The 17,567-nt window shown below is 41.4% G+C and overlaps 1 protein-coding gene across 6 annotated transcripts in view; it reads left to right on the forward strand.

The window, feature by feature from the left end:
- The window catches only part of LOC126999320 (LIM/homeobox protein Lhx9-like), a 161,264-nt gene that overhangs the window by 760 nt on the left and 142,937 nt on the right, over nucleotides 1-17,567 (forward strand). The gene's annotated exons all lie outside the window — the stretch shown is intronic.

Genomic DNA, 17,567 nt, shown 5'->3' on the forward strand with positions numbered 1-17,567 from the left:
TTCCTCAGGTGGATGAAGCCGAGGCAGTGTTTGCAAGACGCCGCTAGAAATGTACGCCCCGTGAACTTATAGAAAGCGAAGGTTGTGTTTGAAGGCTGTGGTTCACCTGCCGATCTGCACGACCTCCGCCGCCCAGGTGAAAACACGCCAGGTGACACGAATCATATGAGCTCCAGGTGGACGTGGCGAGGCAGTGACCGCGGTGTGCCGATAGAAATGCGCTGCCACGACAACTGAAAGAGATTATACCGATGTTTTACCTGCCGATTTGCGTTGATTAACCGCTGCTCAGGTAAGACGGCAGGTGACAACGAACTCAGGTGCTTTAAGTGGATGTAGCAAGATGGTTTAGAAATTTTAGATGCTGGGACGCTAGAAAATAATATGCCGCTCACGTGAATCTTAACTGCTTTACCTGCCGATGTGTCAATATCCGCTGCTCAGGTGAGACGGCAGGTGAAAACACACTGAGGTGTTTCAGTTTAATGCAACAAGACGGTTTAGATGCAGTACCGCTAGATATATGTTGGCACGTGAACCTTATTGCTTTACCTTACGAATTACGTGAATTTCCGCTGCTCAGGTGAGAGACGGCAGGTGAAAACAGACTGAGGTGTTTCAATTGAATGTAACAAGACGGTTTAGATGCAGTACCGCTAGATATATGTTGCCACGTGAACCTTATTGCTTTACCTTGCGAATTACGTGAATTTTCGCTGCTCAGGTGAGAGACGGCAGGTGAGAAGAATAGGATATACCTGTGGTGGATGTGGGCGAGGTAGTATTTATAACCAGGTCACCTCTCCTCCCGAAATTGACCTCTCTTTCGGCCACCTCTTTTGATTCTTTTTTTTTTAGGAGCAGCGAGTAGCGGGCTTTTTTTTATTGTTTCCTTTTTTTGTGCCCTTAAGCTGTCTCCTTTGTTGTAAAAAAAATTTGGCACTAGTAATGTGCTGCTACGTGGATTAAAGAGCCAAAGTGTGCCACCGACCGGCTATACACAGGTGGCACTCATCTCATTAACGCCTCCAGGTGACCCCCCCGTATTGTCCCTCCACGTGGCACTAATTAACGCCCAGGTGTGGCACTCGCGGTTCCGTCAGTGCATGTTTAACCCGACGATCCTTTAACTTTTCTTACGGCGACCTGGTTATGTAGGTTTTGTATTTCCTTTACATTACGAGGTCTTTTGATGAGAGTAAGAGTTATGTGCGTTGTTTCTCGCTTGAGGTGGTAACGTTGATGTCTTCCTTGTTTCTTCATGATTTCCTTCCTTTCCCTCTTGTTTTTCTTCTTACTCCTCTGTTTGGTGATGGTGGAGGTGGTGAGGCTGATATTTTCCTTGCTTATTCCTGATTTCCTTCCTTTCCCTCTTGTTTTTCTTCTTACTCCTCTGTTTGGTGATGTCGGAGGTGGTGAGGCTGATATATTCCTTGACTATTCCTCATTCCTTTTCTCCTTTTATTTCTTCTTCCTCATTTCGTTCCTTCTTTTCCTTTCTCCTTTTCTTTCTGCCATTCTGTTATTCTGTTAGTGGCTGTGAGGCTGGTGTCATTCCTGTCCAATCCTCGTTTCTTTTCTCCTTTGTGAGGCTGGTGTCATTCCTGTCCAATCCTCGTTTCTTTTCTCCTTTTACTTCTTCTTCCTATACAGCCGCCTCAATACCCATTCGCGACCCGTACTAAGAGGACTGTGTGAAGCGTGACTCAGGTGTTGTACAGGTGTGTCGCTCATTAACTCTCTCAGGTGTGTTGGCCATTGTCATGCAGGTGAAGAGGTGAGGTGGCGATGGTGTGACTGAGTCTGCCATGCAACTCACACCTGTCACCTGCCCCACCTGTTTAATATGTGATGAAGAAGAAGGAGGAGGAGGAGGAGGAAGAGGAGGAAGAGCAGGAACCGGAGGAGGAAAATAGTTATGAGCTTAATAGTTTTTCCTTTTGTTCTACTTGTGTATTAGGATGAAGAACAGGATATGTAAAGTCTCCTATCATTATCTCTTCTTCCTTCTCCTCCTCCACATCTTCCTTCTTCTCTTGTTGTTGTTGGTGGTGATGGTGTTAAGATGATGGTGATGGGTGGCGGGAGAGGTTGGTTTCTGAGTGCTAGATATGATGTTGGTATTGATGATGATAGTGATAGGCTGTGCAAAGAGTTGGTTGCACTTACGAGTATTTGAGATAATGATAGAATGCGGGTGATGAGAATAGTGATGATGGTGGTGATGATGGTGATGGGTGGGACAAAGAGGTGTTTTCAGCCATGAGTACTGAGGATAATGACGAAATATGAGTGATGATAATAGTGATGAAAAGTGATGATGATGGCGGGGGGGCGCTAAGAAGAGAAAGAAGAAGGGTCAGTTTCAACCATGAGTACTGAAGATAATGACGACGATGAGTATAGGTGTACCGGGTGATGACAATAGTGATGAGTGGTGATGATGAGAGTGATGACGGGGGCGAAGAGAAGGAAGTAGAAGAGGAAGAAGAAGGGTCAGTTTCAATCACGAGTACTGAAGATAATGGCGACGATAAGTAGGCGTACCGGGTGATGACAATAGGGGTGATGATGAGGAGGAAGAAGAAGAAGAAGAAGGGTTAGTTTCAATCACGAGTACTGAAGATGATGGCGACGATGAGTAGGTGTACCGGGTGATGACAAGTGGTGAGTAGTGATGATGAGGAAGAAGAAGAAGAAGAAGAAGAAGAAGGGTTAGTCTCGTCCCTGAGCGATGCGTGACGCCCCTCCATCATTTCGCGGGGCGCTCCCTGGAAGCCGTGTCGAGTGTGTCATGAATATGTAACCAACGCACTTTACATTCGCCGCTGCTCGCCTGGTTGTTACGTGCAGCTCCTCGGTAGGTAGGCAGCACGCGGGCCCTCCTACTGACAGGCAAACAGCAGCAGTAAAAGGAGGAATAGCAGGAGGAGGAGGAGGAAGAACAGCAGGAGTGGCGGCAGCAGGGCGTTCCGTTGTCGTGAGGTGTGTGTGCGTGTGTGTGTGTGTGTGTGGGGTTGGGTTGAGGTGGTATAAACAAGGCGAGTGGATGTGATGGTCTTTGTGTTTGTCTGTGTGTGTGCGTGAGGTGATGCAGATACACACACACACACACACACACACACACACACACACACACTATCTCACCCCTTCCCTTCCGTTCCGTTCCGTTCTTTGCCATTCCTTTCCATCCCTTCATTTCCCTTCCTTTCCTTTCCTATCCTCTCCCCTTCTTTTCTTTCCTTTCCTTCCCTTTTCTTTCCATTCCTTTCCTTTCCCTTCCCTTCCTTCCTTTCGTCCGTTTTCATCCCGATAGAAGAACATAAAAGACAGAAAACACAACAGACGGAAGAGTTAACCAGAGACAGACAGGTAAACAGACAGGTAAACTGAGGAAAAAAGAAAAAAAAAACGTTTGACAGACATAAGGGCACTTTACACCACATAGGCCTTTACAGTCAAGGGTATACACACGGGTAGAGTGAGAGAAGGAGACAGGAGGGCGGGAGACAGGCTGACAGACAGGATAAAGGAAAGAATGACGGATAGACAGAGGACAGAAAGCCAGGAAATAGCCAGTAAGTAACCTCATCTGTGACGGCGAAGACAGGGGAGATGGGAGAGGAAAAGGAAGAGAAAGAAACTAAAGCGAAGAAGCGACAGGAAGAAGAGAGAAGGAGAGAAAGCGAGAAGGAAAGAGGGAGGCTGGGAAGCTGGGAGAGAGAGCGAGAGAGATGATGAAGAGAGAGGGAGAGACAGCGAAATAGGAGAGGAAAAGGAAGAGAAAGAAACGAGAGCGAAGAAGCGACAGGAAGAAGAGAGAAGGAGAGAAAGCGAGAGAGAAAGAGGGAGGCAGGGTAGATGGGAGAGAGCGAGAGAGATGGTGAAGAGAGAGGGAGAGGCTGGTAGAGAGAGCGGACCCAGGCCAGAGCACAGCGCAGGTCCCTCCCAGCCCGCGCCCCGCTCCGCCCGCCGCCGCCGCCGCTCATCTCCGCGCCCTGTATCACATTCGTCGGATAATGAACGGATTAACCACAGTTTTCGGGTTTAGCGGCGGGAGGCCATTTGAGCAGCCGCCCTCTGGCCACTGGGGAGTCACGGCTCATCTCCAGGGCGTCTGATGTTTCAATAGGAGAGCCTCGGAAGGGACGCGAACACTGGGCCGCTTAATTTGGGTTCTTGAGTTCATCCTCGTCCTGGAGCGCCCCGCCGTTGTTTACTTGATAGGGCTTCAGCGCGGCGCTAATCTCTGCCGCCCGTGTCTTCCCCGCGGTCCTCCCTCTGTATTTCCTTCCTCCTTGCCTGACCGTTCTTCTTCCAGTTATACGGTATGGTGCTGCTGGAGGTAGTGGTGCGTGGCAATTCCGTCCTTATTTCTTTTCCTCTCTCCCTCCTTATCCCTTTTCTTATTGGTATTCTGTTGGGTGAAGTTGGGAGGTTGTAGCGCTATTTTCCTGCTTCTTCCTTGTTTCCTTCCTACTTTCTTTCTGTCTGTTTTACGGTGAAGATTTGTCGGAGGTGTTTGGTGTCAATCTCTTCCTTGCTTCCTCCCTCCTTTCTTCCCATAGTGTGATGTAAGTTGATAGCGCTGATATTTTCTTGTCTATTCCTCGTTCCTTTTCTCCTTTCTTTCCTTTCTCCCTCGTTTTCTTTCTCCTTTCCCGTCTTTTCTACTTGATTGTCTGTTTGTGGATGCTGGAGGCTGTGCGCTATGTTCTTGTTTCTTCCTCGCTTTCCTTCCTCCTTTCCTTTCTTCCATCCTGTTATTTTGTTAGTTGACGCTGGAGGAGGTAGTGTCAATTTTTCCTCTTTCTTCTTGTTTCCTTCCTCATTTCACTCCATTTTCTATCTTGTCAATTCCTCGTTTCTTTTCTTTCTGTTATTTCATCTTCCTATTCTGTGAGGGGATGCTGAGTTGAGTTAGCGCTTCCTTTTTTTCTTCTTTCTTTCTCCCCTTCTTAATATAATGTGTTTGAGGCGGCGGCGGTGGCGGTGGTGTTAGCGATGTTGAGTCCTATTCCTACTGTATATTCCTTCCTTCCGCCCTTTCTTCCTGCTATTCTATGTGGTAATGGTGGTGATGATTGTGGTTATGGTGGTGCCTGTGGTGGCGTTAAATCTCTCCTCGGCTGTCTCTCTCTGTCTCCTCCTTCCTCGTATTCCTTCTCTGCGCCCTTCCTTCCTTCCTGTTTAGAGTAGGTGGGGGTGATGGTGGTGATGATGGTGTTGGTGATGACGGCGCAAAACTCTCCCCTTCGTTCTCTGTCTGTTTCATCATGTCTCTCTACTGGTGATGGTGGTGGTGGTAGTGGTGATGGTGGTGGTTGTGGTGGTGGTAGTGGTGTTGGTTACCGTTGTGAGTGGGAGAAACAACAACAACAACAACAACAAAATACACGAAAGGATGAGTGTTCCACCTTCCCATTTTCTTACGAGTTTCAAATTTTTTTTTTTAATATCATAGGAATGGAAACTCACGGCCTATTTTTTCTGATATTATGGGAAACAAAAGATAAATATGGCTTAATGTTTTACCGCTCAGTTTTGTTACGAGTGTTTCTTCTTTTTACTAATACTACAGGAATCGAAACTCATCTTTTTTTCTAATATTACGGGAAAACAAACTCTAATGACTAATATAAATGGCTGACGATGTTGAAAAAATGATCCCCTTAATAGCCCCTAGACCGCGAGAGTGAATGAATTAGTAAAGAAAATCACTTCGGGTCGTTAAAGCGTAGACTGCAGTTAGCGCGATCAATACGCTCTTCGCTAATTGACATAACGATACGCAGAAAGCCTTTATTAACCGCGTGTCGCTTGATTACCGTTCATTATTTGCACCGAGATGAGCAAGTGGGATAATTATGGCACCTGAAAAAATCGATAAGACTGGTAGGTTGGTGCCCTTAGAAGAAAACTGAAGATATTATTGCTCTATTTTTTTTTTACAGTAAATGAAGGAGATGATTGAGTGGGATGATTATGATACCTGAAAAAATCGATAAATATAAATGGTATGTTGGCGCCCTTAGAAGAAAATTGAAGAAACTATCGCTCTTTATTTTTTTACAGTGAAGGAAGGAGATGATTGAGTGGGATAATTATGACATCTAAAAAGCTCGATAGAAATATATGGTGGTTCCCTTAGAAGAAAATTGAATAAACTATCGCTCTTTATTTTTTTACAGTGAAGGAAGGAGATGATTGAGTGGGATAATTATGACATCTAAAAAGCTCGATAGAAATAATATGTTGGTTTCCTTAGAAGAAAATTAAATAAACTATCGCTCTTTATTTTTTTACAGTGAAGGAAGGAGATGATTGAGTGGGATGGTTATGATATCTAAAAAAATCGATAAATATAAATGGTATGTTGGCGCCCTTAGAAGAAAATTGAAGAAACTATCGCTCTTTATTTTTTACAGTGAAGGAAGGAGATGATTGAGTGGGATGGTTATGATATCTAAAAAAAAATCGATAGAGATAATATGTTGGTTCCCTTAGAAGAAAATTAAATAAACTATCGCTCTTTATTTTTTTTACAGCGAAGGAAGAAGAGTGAGTGGGAAAATTATGACATCTAATAAAATCGAAAAATAAGAAAAATACGGTGGTGCCCTTATAAGAAAATTGAATAAACTATCGCCCTCTACTTTTTTTTACAATAATGGGGGAGAAAAAGAGAAATAGAAATAGTAATAAGAGTCTACAATGCACATAAAGGTTACACAAATATTTCAAACTTCTCACATTACAAAAAATAAAAATAATAAGGTAAATTAACACGATAAATAAAGAAAATAAGACAAATTGTGCATACCATTTCCTATATAAAACAAAGTAAAAATTAATTAAAGAAAATATCAAGTAATCAAATTAATCTGCCGAACATAAATAATAAAAAAAATAAGTAGGAGAAAATTTATCATTGCCCTTATTGAAGAAAACATGAAAAGACGACAAATTATTTAACTTATCTATTATGCGCAATCTCCTGAAATTAAATTAAGAGATATTGTCGAGAAAGAAAATAGAGACCTCACTTAACGGAACACGGGAAAGTTGATCGAATGTCTTAAAATAAAATTGCGGATATGAAAACCAAGAGTAACGGAAAAAAATAACAAGAAGAGAAAATGACCTTCTTATAAAAATGGTAAAAAAACAAATAAATCTTAAAGGAAAAAGAAAGACAGCCCATCAAATCACCAAAAACTTAAAATTTATGAAAAGAACTAAAGGCAAAAAATATATGAAAAAGAAACAAAAAATGGAAACGAAAAAAACAAAACAAAAATATGACAAAAAAATGGTAGACGAAAAAAAACAAAACATAAAAACAACAACAAAATGAAAGAGAAAAAAGTAAAGGCAAAATTCATATATAAAATAAATGATAAAAGTTAAGGAAAAAAAAAATCGATAAGCAAAATAATAAAATATATGTAAAAAATTAATCTAAAAAAAGAAAAAAAAGATAAAAGTTAGCGCCCTTGGCCGGGATAATAATAATTGCAGTGTTTAAAATTGGCTCATGACCTCTCAGTCCACCTCATTAGCCGCGCAGGTGAGAGTACTGGGCCGCTTACCTGTGTGAAAGACCTGCTCCTCTTATTCCTCCTCCTTCTCCTCTTACTCCTCCTCCTCCTCCTGTTAATTCCCGTGTTATTTTTTCTTCTACTTTTCGTTTTAATTAATCTTTCTTTATGTCTTCTATTTTTCTTCTTTTCCTTTTCTTTTTCTTCCATGTTTCCTTCCTCCTTGTCTGTCCTTTCCTTCCTTCTTCCTCTTATGCGGTGTGATGATGCTGGAGGTTTAGCGTCAATCTCTTCCCCTCTATTCGTTGCTGCCTTTTCTTCTTCTTCTTTTCCTATCTTCTTCTTTATCTTTTATCTTTATCTTTATTTTTCTACGTCTCTTTTTCAATCTATCTATACTTTACATTTTCCTTCACCTGTGCTTTCAAACTCGACCTCCTCCTGCTCCTCCTTCTCCTCCTCAAATACAATGCAATATATATTTTTCTCAGCTACTATTATTATTTTCTTGAGAATTATCGTGAGAATTTCAGACTTCAATGTGAGTTTCTGTCATTCTGAGGCCGATTTCGTCTTTTTCTGTGATTGAAGGGGAGGGGGGGCGGGGACCTCTCTCTCTCTCTCTCTCTCTCTCTCTCTCTCTCTCTCTCTCTCTCTCTCTCTCTCTCTCTCTCTCTCTCAACATTTATTACTTCTTTTCACTTCCCTTTTAATAGCTCTTTCTCAGTGCTCCCTATCTCTTCCTTTTCCGCTTTCCCGTATCAACAACAACAACAATAATAATAATAATAATAATAATAATAATAATAATAATAATATCCTTTTTCTTTCCACATCGGCAGGTCATGTGAACAGCGTGAGCACATTTATGTACGTGTGTGCGCGTGCGTGTGTGTGTGTGTGTGTGTGTGTGTGTGTGTGTGTGTGTAATATCAGTGCGGGGTATAATGATGGCGGGGTTTGTTGTCAACACTTGTTTAAAATTTATGTGTTTACCTCAGCGTTATGCTCGGAAAATAATGATGATGATGATGATGATGATGATGATGGTTTAAATGTAATACTAATGATACTACTAATAATAATGATCATAAAAATAATAATAATAACACTAAAAATATTATTGCGCTTATTATCATTATTCTTATCATCATTATTATTATCATTATCATTGTTGTTATCTTCGTGATACTTTCTCTTCTACTTTTCGTTTAATCAATCTTTCTTCTTGTCTTCTACTTTTTTCTTTTTATCATCTTTCCCTTTCCCTTCTTCTTTTTCTCCTTCTTTCTCTTCTTCTTCGTCTTCTTCTTTTTCTCCTTCTTCTTTCTCTTCTTCTTCGTCTTCTTCTTTTTCTCCTTCTTCTTTCTCTTCTTCGTCTTCTTCATTCCGTCATCGTTATCATCGGTCTACCATTTCCCGCGTTAAAAGTATTAGGAGACGCGCCTTTGCCGGCTTCTCGACACACCGCAAAATTGTAGCCATTAATGTTAAGAAAAAAATTATAATCATGAAATACTAGACGACATCTCCCCGACACACGATCCACGAATGTTACACGAAAAAACGGTGTAACTCATAGTCTGTCCACACACGAGGTTGGCGCGGGGACGCGTTTCTCTTTTGTTTTTCTCTTCATCCTTCTCCCTTATCATTTTCTCTTCAGTCTTCTCTTTACCACTTTCTCTTTATCTTTCTTCTTAATATTTTTCTCTTCATTCTTTTCTTTTATTATTTTATCTTCCTTTCTTTCCTTTATTTATCTCTTTATCCTTCTCCTTTATCATTTCTTGTTCATCCTTCCATTATCATTTTTTCTTCATCCTTTATTTATCTCTTCATTCTTCTCCTTTATCATTTTCTCTTCACCCTTTTCCTTTATCCTTTTCTCTTCATTCTTCTCTTTATCATTTTCTCTTCATCTTTCTCCTTTATCATTCTCTCTTCATTCTTCTCCTGTATCATTTTCTCTCCATCCTTCTCCTTTATCATTTTCTCTTCATTCTTCTCCTTTATCATTTCTCTCTATTCTTTCTTCCTTATCATTTTCTCTCATTCTCGGGGCAGCGTCGTCGTCGAGGGGAAACACAAGCTTTTTTTATAGTGACGCAAAGACAGTAACAGTGATATGAAAGTACGCAATTATTATTATCTTTACTATTTTTACTTTTATTCCTATTACTTACTCGCTGCTGCCTTTACATGTGATTTTTTGCGATGGTCGCTAAAATGAATATGCGAGTTGAAACATATCACAACTCTTAACCCGTCCGCTGCGATTGGCACGGATTTCGCCTTCACTGGTAGCCTGGTAACATATAGTCCCATGTCTTTCTCTGCCTCTGTGGTGGATAGTGGAGTGTTTCCCATGTGGTATTGGTGTGCTGGATTTCCTCTCTCAAGGTGCAGGACTTTACATTTTTCTTCACTGAATTGTAGCAGCCACTTATTGCTCCATTCCTGTAGCTTGATGATGTCTTCTTGTAGGAAATCCGCAGTCAAGGGGTTAATGTCACGATGGACTTATCATTATTTCCGTACGCTGTTTCTTCTTGCAGCGAACAATGTCTGTTATATATATTTTTTGTGAACAGTGATAGGCATCCAATTATCGTGTGACAGTTTGGGTTTGGCCGTCACCAGTTTGTATTGATAAGTAAATAAAAAAAACAAAAAACAAAAATACGTATATATATTTTATTATTATTACGGTCATTATTCATCATCACATGCATCAAGTTTCAACCACACGTGAAAGACAGCGTTCGAGTAAGAAGCAGAAAATCGAAAATTAAACAAAACGAAAAGGATTGAATTACGAGAACGGAGGAGACGATAATATCACACATTCGCTATCTTTCTCTTTTTTTCCATTCTTCTTCTTCTTCTTCTTCTTCTTCTTCTTCTTCTTCTTATCATTATTATTATTATTTCTGCTTTACTTCCCCGGTCCCCAAAAGTTGGTGACCCGCGCGCCAGGTGTTCCGCGCCATACACGCCCGTGGAGCATCGCCGCCGCCGCCGCCGCCACCTTGGTGATGCGGCGGCGATGGTGACGTGGAGCAGCAATAAACATGACGATGATAATGATAATAACTAATAATTACATACGAGGAAGAAAAAAAAAGTGTTATCTGAAGACGAAGACGACGACAAAGATAATGAAGTATAAGAAAATCAACAATCAATAATCGGGAGAACCAACAAGAAAAAAAATATCGCCCAGTTGAACCAAAATAATATAAAGTACCTACACCATGGAGACAGGCATTATCCGTCAACCTAAAGATAGAAGAAAAGGAAAATATGCAGCCCGTCTGTAAGGAGTCAAGTCGGTAGCTCCAGACAGACAGACAGACTGATATGTATTAGGTGCTGCCCCCTACAACCATAGAGACAGGCTATAAAGTCTTCCACCGCTAAACATAACCTTCAAGTTCTTTTTAGCGGCAAACTCCTTCCCGTTTTCCATCACGCTCGAGATTGAAACACAGAAAACGTACGCCGTAAGTTAATTATTCCAGCAAAGTTATTTTATTGTGAAGAGTGAACTATCGTTGGCTGAAACTGGCGGCAAAAACTTCAGCTGTCACTAACTTCACATGGACGAATACACTTTGGAAACTAATCGTAACTTCAGGGACTTTTGGGCCGTATTCGTACCCGTTTCGGCGCCCAAGCACGCACATTTAGTTTTTTGCCCCTGGTGGTAGGCTGACAAAGCTCATGAACGTGACAAAAAGGGAAACAAACTGATGAGAACACTTTTAAAACATCTGGAAATAGTTATTCTGTATGAGTGTCTGTGAATACCGACCTTAACTTAAAACAAAAATGAGAGACAAGAGTACTAAGTTAACTCTCTATATCACCTACGCATTTGTTCCGTCGGCAGTCACATCCCATTTTCTATCACACACCGGAGACAGAAAACGTACTATTATAGGCTACCTCTCCACATAAAATCAGCGTTCTTTCCCGCAGCAGTCCCCTTCCCGTTTTCTATCACGCAGCGGAAAGAGAAAGACAGAAAACGCACGCCGCTTGTTTTTGTTGTTGTTGCTGTTGTTGTTGATTCCAGCGATATCGTTTTATTGTGGAGTGTATTTATCGCCGGCGTTTGATAAGAAGCCGTCACGATATCGCCCTCGCCCCGCCTTTATTACGAAACGTTTATCGCCACAACGTTATTTTAATCCCCCCCTGAGTGTGTCTGTCACGTTTACTGTCGCGGGCTGTTGAGTTACGACCGCGGATAAGAATGATGCGGGTAGTTATCATTTTATTTCTTGTTGCTATTTGTTATCGATATTATTATTTATTTATTTTTCATTATTATTTTATTTCTTGTTGCTATATGTTATCGATATTATTATTTATCTATTTTTCATTATTATTTTATTTCTTGTTGCTATATGTTATCGATATTATTATTTATCTATTTTTCATTATTATTTTATTTCTTGTTGCTATATGTTATCTATTATTATCATTTATTTATTTTTCATTATCATTTTATTTCTTGTTGTTATTTGTTATCTATTATTATCATTTATTTATTTTTCATTATCATTTTATTTCTTGTTGCTATAGTATGTTATCTATTATCATTATTTATTTGTTTTTGTATTTATTTTTATATTTATTTTTATTTCTTCTCAGCATGTTCTTCATTTCTTTATCACCGTCAAATTTTCAGTTATCGATAAAAGAAAGATACAGACGGTTATCATTTATTCTATTTCTTTATTCATTCATTCGTATATAGTTATCAGAAGCGAGTGATTTGGGTGAGCCAGGAAAGAGAAAAAAAACTAGTTATTCATTAAGATACTCCAGTCTAGAATTATAAAAAAGAACTGAACATTGCGATATGGATGAAAAAAATAACGATGAAAAGGAGAATATATTTTGAGTACACTAAAACCGGAATCAAATGTGAATAGTAATAAAATTGACCTACTACTACTACCATTTCTACTACTACTACTACTACTACTACTACTACTGGTGTTCAAGGAGCTGTATACTTAGGAGGGATTTATATGTGTGGAGAGGGAGGAGGAGGGAGAGGAGGAGGAGGGAGGAGGAAGGAGGAGGAGGAGGAGGGAGGAAGGAGAGGGAGGAAGGAGAGAGGGAGGAAGGGAGGGAAGGAGAGAGGGAGGAAGAGAGGGAAGGAGAGAGGAAGGAGGAAGGAGAGGAAGGAGGAAGGAAGGAGAGAGAGGGAGAGAGTAAGGAGGAAGACCAAACAGTAATATTATTGTCCCCTTAAATGTAAATAAACACACACACACACACACACACACACACACACACACACACACATATTTATCCGTGTTTGAGTTTTATCTTTATTTCGAATCGAGTCTTTATTTATGTTCTGTAATTGTTGGTTTATTAAGCGAATTATCGGCGGCAAAACAATTATTGGGGTATTTATCGTGAGGGGACAAATTCGTATGACTGTGTGTGTGGGTGGGTGGGTGGGAGAGGAGGAAGAGAGGGGGGGGGTGAGGATATATATGTGTGTGTGTGTGTGTGTGTGTGTGTGTGTGTGTGTGTGTGTGTGTGTGTGTGTGTGGAAGGGGTCACGTGCTCTCTTTTGTCCTATCCACCGAGCTAACAATACAACCCACAACCGCTGTCTCCCTCACACCTGCCTCCCCCCCCCCCCATTCTCTCTCTCTCTCTCTCTCTCTCTCTCTCTCTCTCTCTCTCTCTCTCTCTCTCTCTCTCTCTCTCTCTCACACACACACACACACATACACACACACACAGGTACACACACACACACACAATTATTACCTGCCTGTGTACGTATTTTCCAGGTAATCCGAGGAAGAGTTTACTAATTGACCATTTTTACGTACATGGGCGGAGCGGGAGCCGTGTGTGTGTGTGTGTGTGTGTGTGTGTGTGTGTGTGTGTGTGTGTGTGTGTGAAAGATTTTAACATAATTATTCGTAACTTATTATTTTCTTTATCATATATTTCTTTATCTCCATCTATTATTCATTTCGTTTATTAATTTATTTTTTCGATTTTATCTTTGTATTCCATCCTTTATTTGTATTTAATTGGATATTAATTCTTTTTTTTTCTTTTCTCTAGTTTAAATTATTCATCGTTGTTTTCCTGTATCGTTCATTTTAATTCCCTCTTTATTTGATTGTATAATTATCTAATGTATTTACTTTTATATATATTTCAATGTCTTCCTTGCCTTTCTTTTCATCTCTCATCCTCTGTCTCATTCATTTCATCTTTTATCACCATTCTATCTTTCTATCCCTATCTACATCAATCTTATCTTCCTCCTTTTATCTTCTTTCATTTCTCTTCCTTTCCCATCATCCCCTTGTCTCATCTCATCCATCAGCCCTTCACTCCTCCTCTTCCTCTCATTCATATTATTATCCTTAACAACATTCTTCTATCTTCTAATCTTTATCCCTCTCTCTCCTTCCTTTTCCATCCCTTCTCCTACCCTCCCTTCCGTCTCTCTTTCTGTCCCTTTTCTTTCTCGTATACTTTCCCGTCCGTCCTCCATCCATCCCTTCTCTTTCCTTCTTTTCCTTGCTTTCTCTTCGTTCCCTATCTCCCTTTTCTCCTTTTCTTTCCCTTTTGTTTTCCTCAGATTTCTCCCACCCATATATTCAGCTGCCCCTCCCTCCTCTTCCTCTCCCCTCCCTTCCTTTCCCCTCATTTCCTCCTCCTCCTTTCTTCCCTTGTTCCCCTCACCTTTCGTCTCCTCTCCATCACCTATATTTATTTCCTCCCTCTCTTCTCCTTTTGTTTCTCTCACTTCCATTCTTCCTCCCTCTTCTATCTTCCCGTTCCCTCTTCTCTCTTACACTTCCTTTTCTTTACCTTCTCTTTCCCATTGCTTTCTCTCCCTCTCTTTCTCCTCTTATTCCTTTTCTTCTTATCTCTTTATCCTATCCCATCCTATCCTATCCTATCTCCTATCCTCTTTTTAATCCTCCTTTATCATTATACTTTCTCTCCACTCTCTCTCCCTCTCCCTTCCCATTCTTCCTCTCTCCCCCATTCCTTCTCTCTTTCTCTCTTTCATTTCCGATCTTCTCTCATCTTTATTTATCCTCTTTCCCCTCACTTCCTCCCTGCTTACTTTCCCCTCTCCCCCCTTCTCTATCCTCCCACTCTCTCCTGTTTCCCCCCTCTTCCTTCCTCTTTCCCTGCTTTCCCATCCCTCTTTTCTCCTCTTCCCTCTTTCTCCCACGTCTCTCCTCTTCCTTACCCTCTCTCCCTCTCCCTCCTCTCCCCTCTCGGTTCTGTCAACTCTACATAATTCTCTTAACGTGAGTATCATCCCTCTTATACACTGAAAAATCGATTCTCACTCATGACTGACTTTCACCTCTCCCTCTTTCGCTCTCTCTCTCTCCCTCTCTCCCTCCCTCTCTCTCCCTCCCGTCATCAGTCACTCTCTCACCTGCCCTCCCTCCCTGCCTCTCTCTCCCTCTCTCGGTCGGTTTTTCTCCCCCTCTCTATCTCTCTTTTTCCCTCCCTCTCCCTCTTCCTACCTGCCTACCTACCTTCCTCATCCGCTCTTCATCTCTCTCTCTCTCTCTCTCTCTCTCTCTCTCTCTCTCTCTCTCTCTCTCTCTCTCTCTCTCTCTCTCTCTCTCTCTCTCTCTCTCTTGACGTTTCTCATTCCACTCTCCCCTCTCTCTCCTATCGCTCTCACTCTCTCACTCACTCACTCACTCACTCTCTCACTCATTCCTGTCTCTCATGTTTACTGCTTTGCCCTTCCACTTTTTTATCTCCTCCTCCTCCTCCTCCTCCTCCTCCTCCTCTCCTTCCCTCTCTTTATTTTTGTTTTTATTTTTTTCCTCCACTCAGCCTTCTCCTCTTGACTTTCCTCCCTCCTTCCCTCCTTCTCCCTATTTCTCTTCCTCCCTTTCCTTTCCCTCCTTGCTTCTCCTTCTCTCCTCTCCCTTCCTTTACCTTTCCTACGTGTTTTTCTCTTTCCCTTCTTTTCCTCCCTTTCCTTGCCTTTCCTCCTTCCTATCTATCTTTTCTTTCTTCTTCCTTTCTTTCTCTCCATTCCTTCATGTTCTCCTTTTCCTTCTTCTTTTCCCTCTCTCTCCTTTCATTCTCATTCAGTTTTTCTCTTTCCCTTCTTTTTCTCCCTTTCCTCCTTCCTCTCCTTTCTATCTATCTTTTCATTCTTCTTCCTCTCTTCCTCTCCATTCTTTCATGCTATTCTCCTTTTCCTTCCTTCTTCTTTTCCTCTCTCTCTCTCTCTCTCTCCTTTCATTCTCATTCATTTTTCCTTCTACCTCCGTCTCTGTTCCTTTCTTTTTCCCCTCTTCTCTGCTTCCCTCCTTTTCATTCATCCCTCGATGCATCTTCTTTCCTTCTCTTTCCTCTTTTTCTTTTACTTTCCACCCCTTCATCCTCCACTACTATCCTCTTCTCCCCTCCTCTCCTTTCCTCTCTTTCCCCTCTTCTCTCCATTTCATTCACCCCTCAGGGCATCTTCTCTCCCTCTCTTTCCCCATATCTACTTTCCATCCATTCCTCCTCCTTCACAACTTTCCTCTTCTTCCTTCTTTCCCATCCTCACCTTTCCTCTCTTTCCCCTCTCCTCTCCATTCCATTCACCCCTCAGTGCATTTTCTCTCCTTTTCTCCTCCCCTATCTACTTTCCATCCATTCCTCCTCCTTCACAACTTTCCTCTTCTTCCCTACTTTCCTCCTCTTTTCCTCCTCACCTGCCTGTCTACCTGCGCGTCCTCCTCAGGTGAGCGCGAGGCAGGTGAGAAAAAGTATATGTTAAACGAAGGCCTCGACTCGTGTTTACACCTTCGCGGCCTGGTGTGTGCATGGCGGAGGAGGAGGAGGAGGAGGAAGAGGAGGAAGAGAAATGCACCTCCTCCTCCTCCTCCTCTTCCTCTCTTTTTACTCTTCTGCTTTAGTTCCTCTTCGCTCTCTCCATTCATTTCTTTTTTGGTTTCGTTCTTCAATTCATTCTATATTTCTTTTTTCCGTTTTATTTATTTTTTCTACATCTCTCTCTCTATCTCTCTTTGTCTATCTATCTATCTATCTATGTATCTATCTATCTATCTATCTATGTATCTAACTAACTATCTATCTATCTTTTAATTTCACCTTTCCAACTGATCAATTTCTCTTTATATGCTATCAATTTTTTTCTTTTTCTTTTTATGTCTTAATAAAATATAAAAAAATACTAAAATGAGAAACTCCCCTCTCTAATTTTTTTTCTTTTTATGTCTCAAGAAAATAAAAAAAAGTTTACTAAAATGAGAGACCCCCTACCTCTCCTCTCTCTCTCTCTCTCTCTCTCTCTCTCTCTCTCTCTCTCTCTCTCTCTCTCTCTCTCTCTCTCTCTCTCTCTCTCTCTCTCTCTCTCCCCTCGCCTCACCACGGAAATCAATTGGTCACGCTCAGCTCCTCGTCATTGGGTCGTTTAGCGCGTGAAAATTCGATCAGTCGGCGGTGAATGGGAGAGACGAGGAGCACGCTTATGATCCTGTCTGTCTGTCTGTCTGTCTGTTCGTCTGTCTGTTTAATGTCTTCGTCCCTCTTCCTTCGTTTATTCATTCACTTCTTTCCAGTTTTTTCCTTCTTTTCTTATTTTTTTCTTTTTGTCTGTCTTTTTACTACCTTGTCTGTTTATCTGTCTGTCTGACTGGTAGTTCGTGCGTCTGTGTTGGTTGGTCTGTGTGTCTGTTTTACTAGTTCTTCTGTGTATCTGTCTGTCTGTCTGTCTGTCTGTTTGGTAGTTAGTTCGTCTGTAAGTTTGTGTGTCTGTCAATCTTCTACGTTTTCTGTCTGTTCGGAGGTCACTGTCTGGATATGTGTGTCTGTTTGTGTGTGTGTGTGTGTGTGTGTGTGTGTGTGTGTGTGTGCCACGGAAGGGGATCCAACACTGACCCCAGGCACTGAAGGTCATCGATCCCATAAAAGGTGTTCTAATGAAGGGTTATTTTCCTCTCTACCTGCGTGTGTTCCTCTCTCACCTTTCTT

The sequence above is a fragment of the Eriocheir sinensis genome, chromosome 16 (assembly GCF_024679095.1).
Source record: "Eriocheir sinensis breed Jianghai 21 chromosome 16, ASM2467909v1, whole genome shotgun sequence".
In the NCBI taxonomy this organism is placed as follows: Eukaryota; Metazoa; Arthropoda; class Malacostraca; order Decapoda; family Varunidae; genus Eriocheir; species Eriocheir sinensis.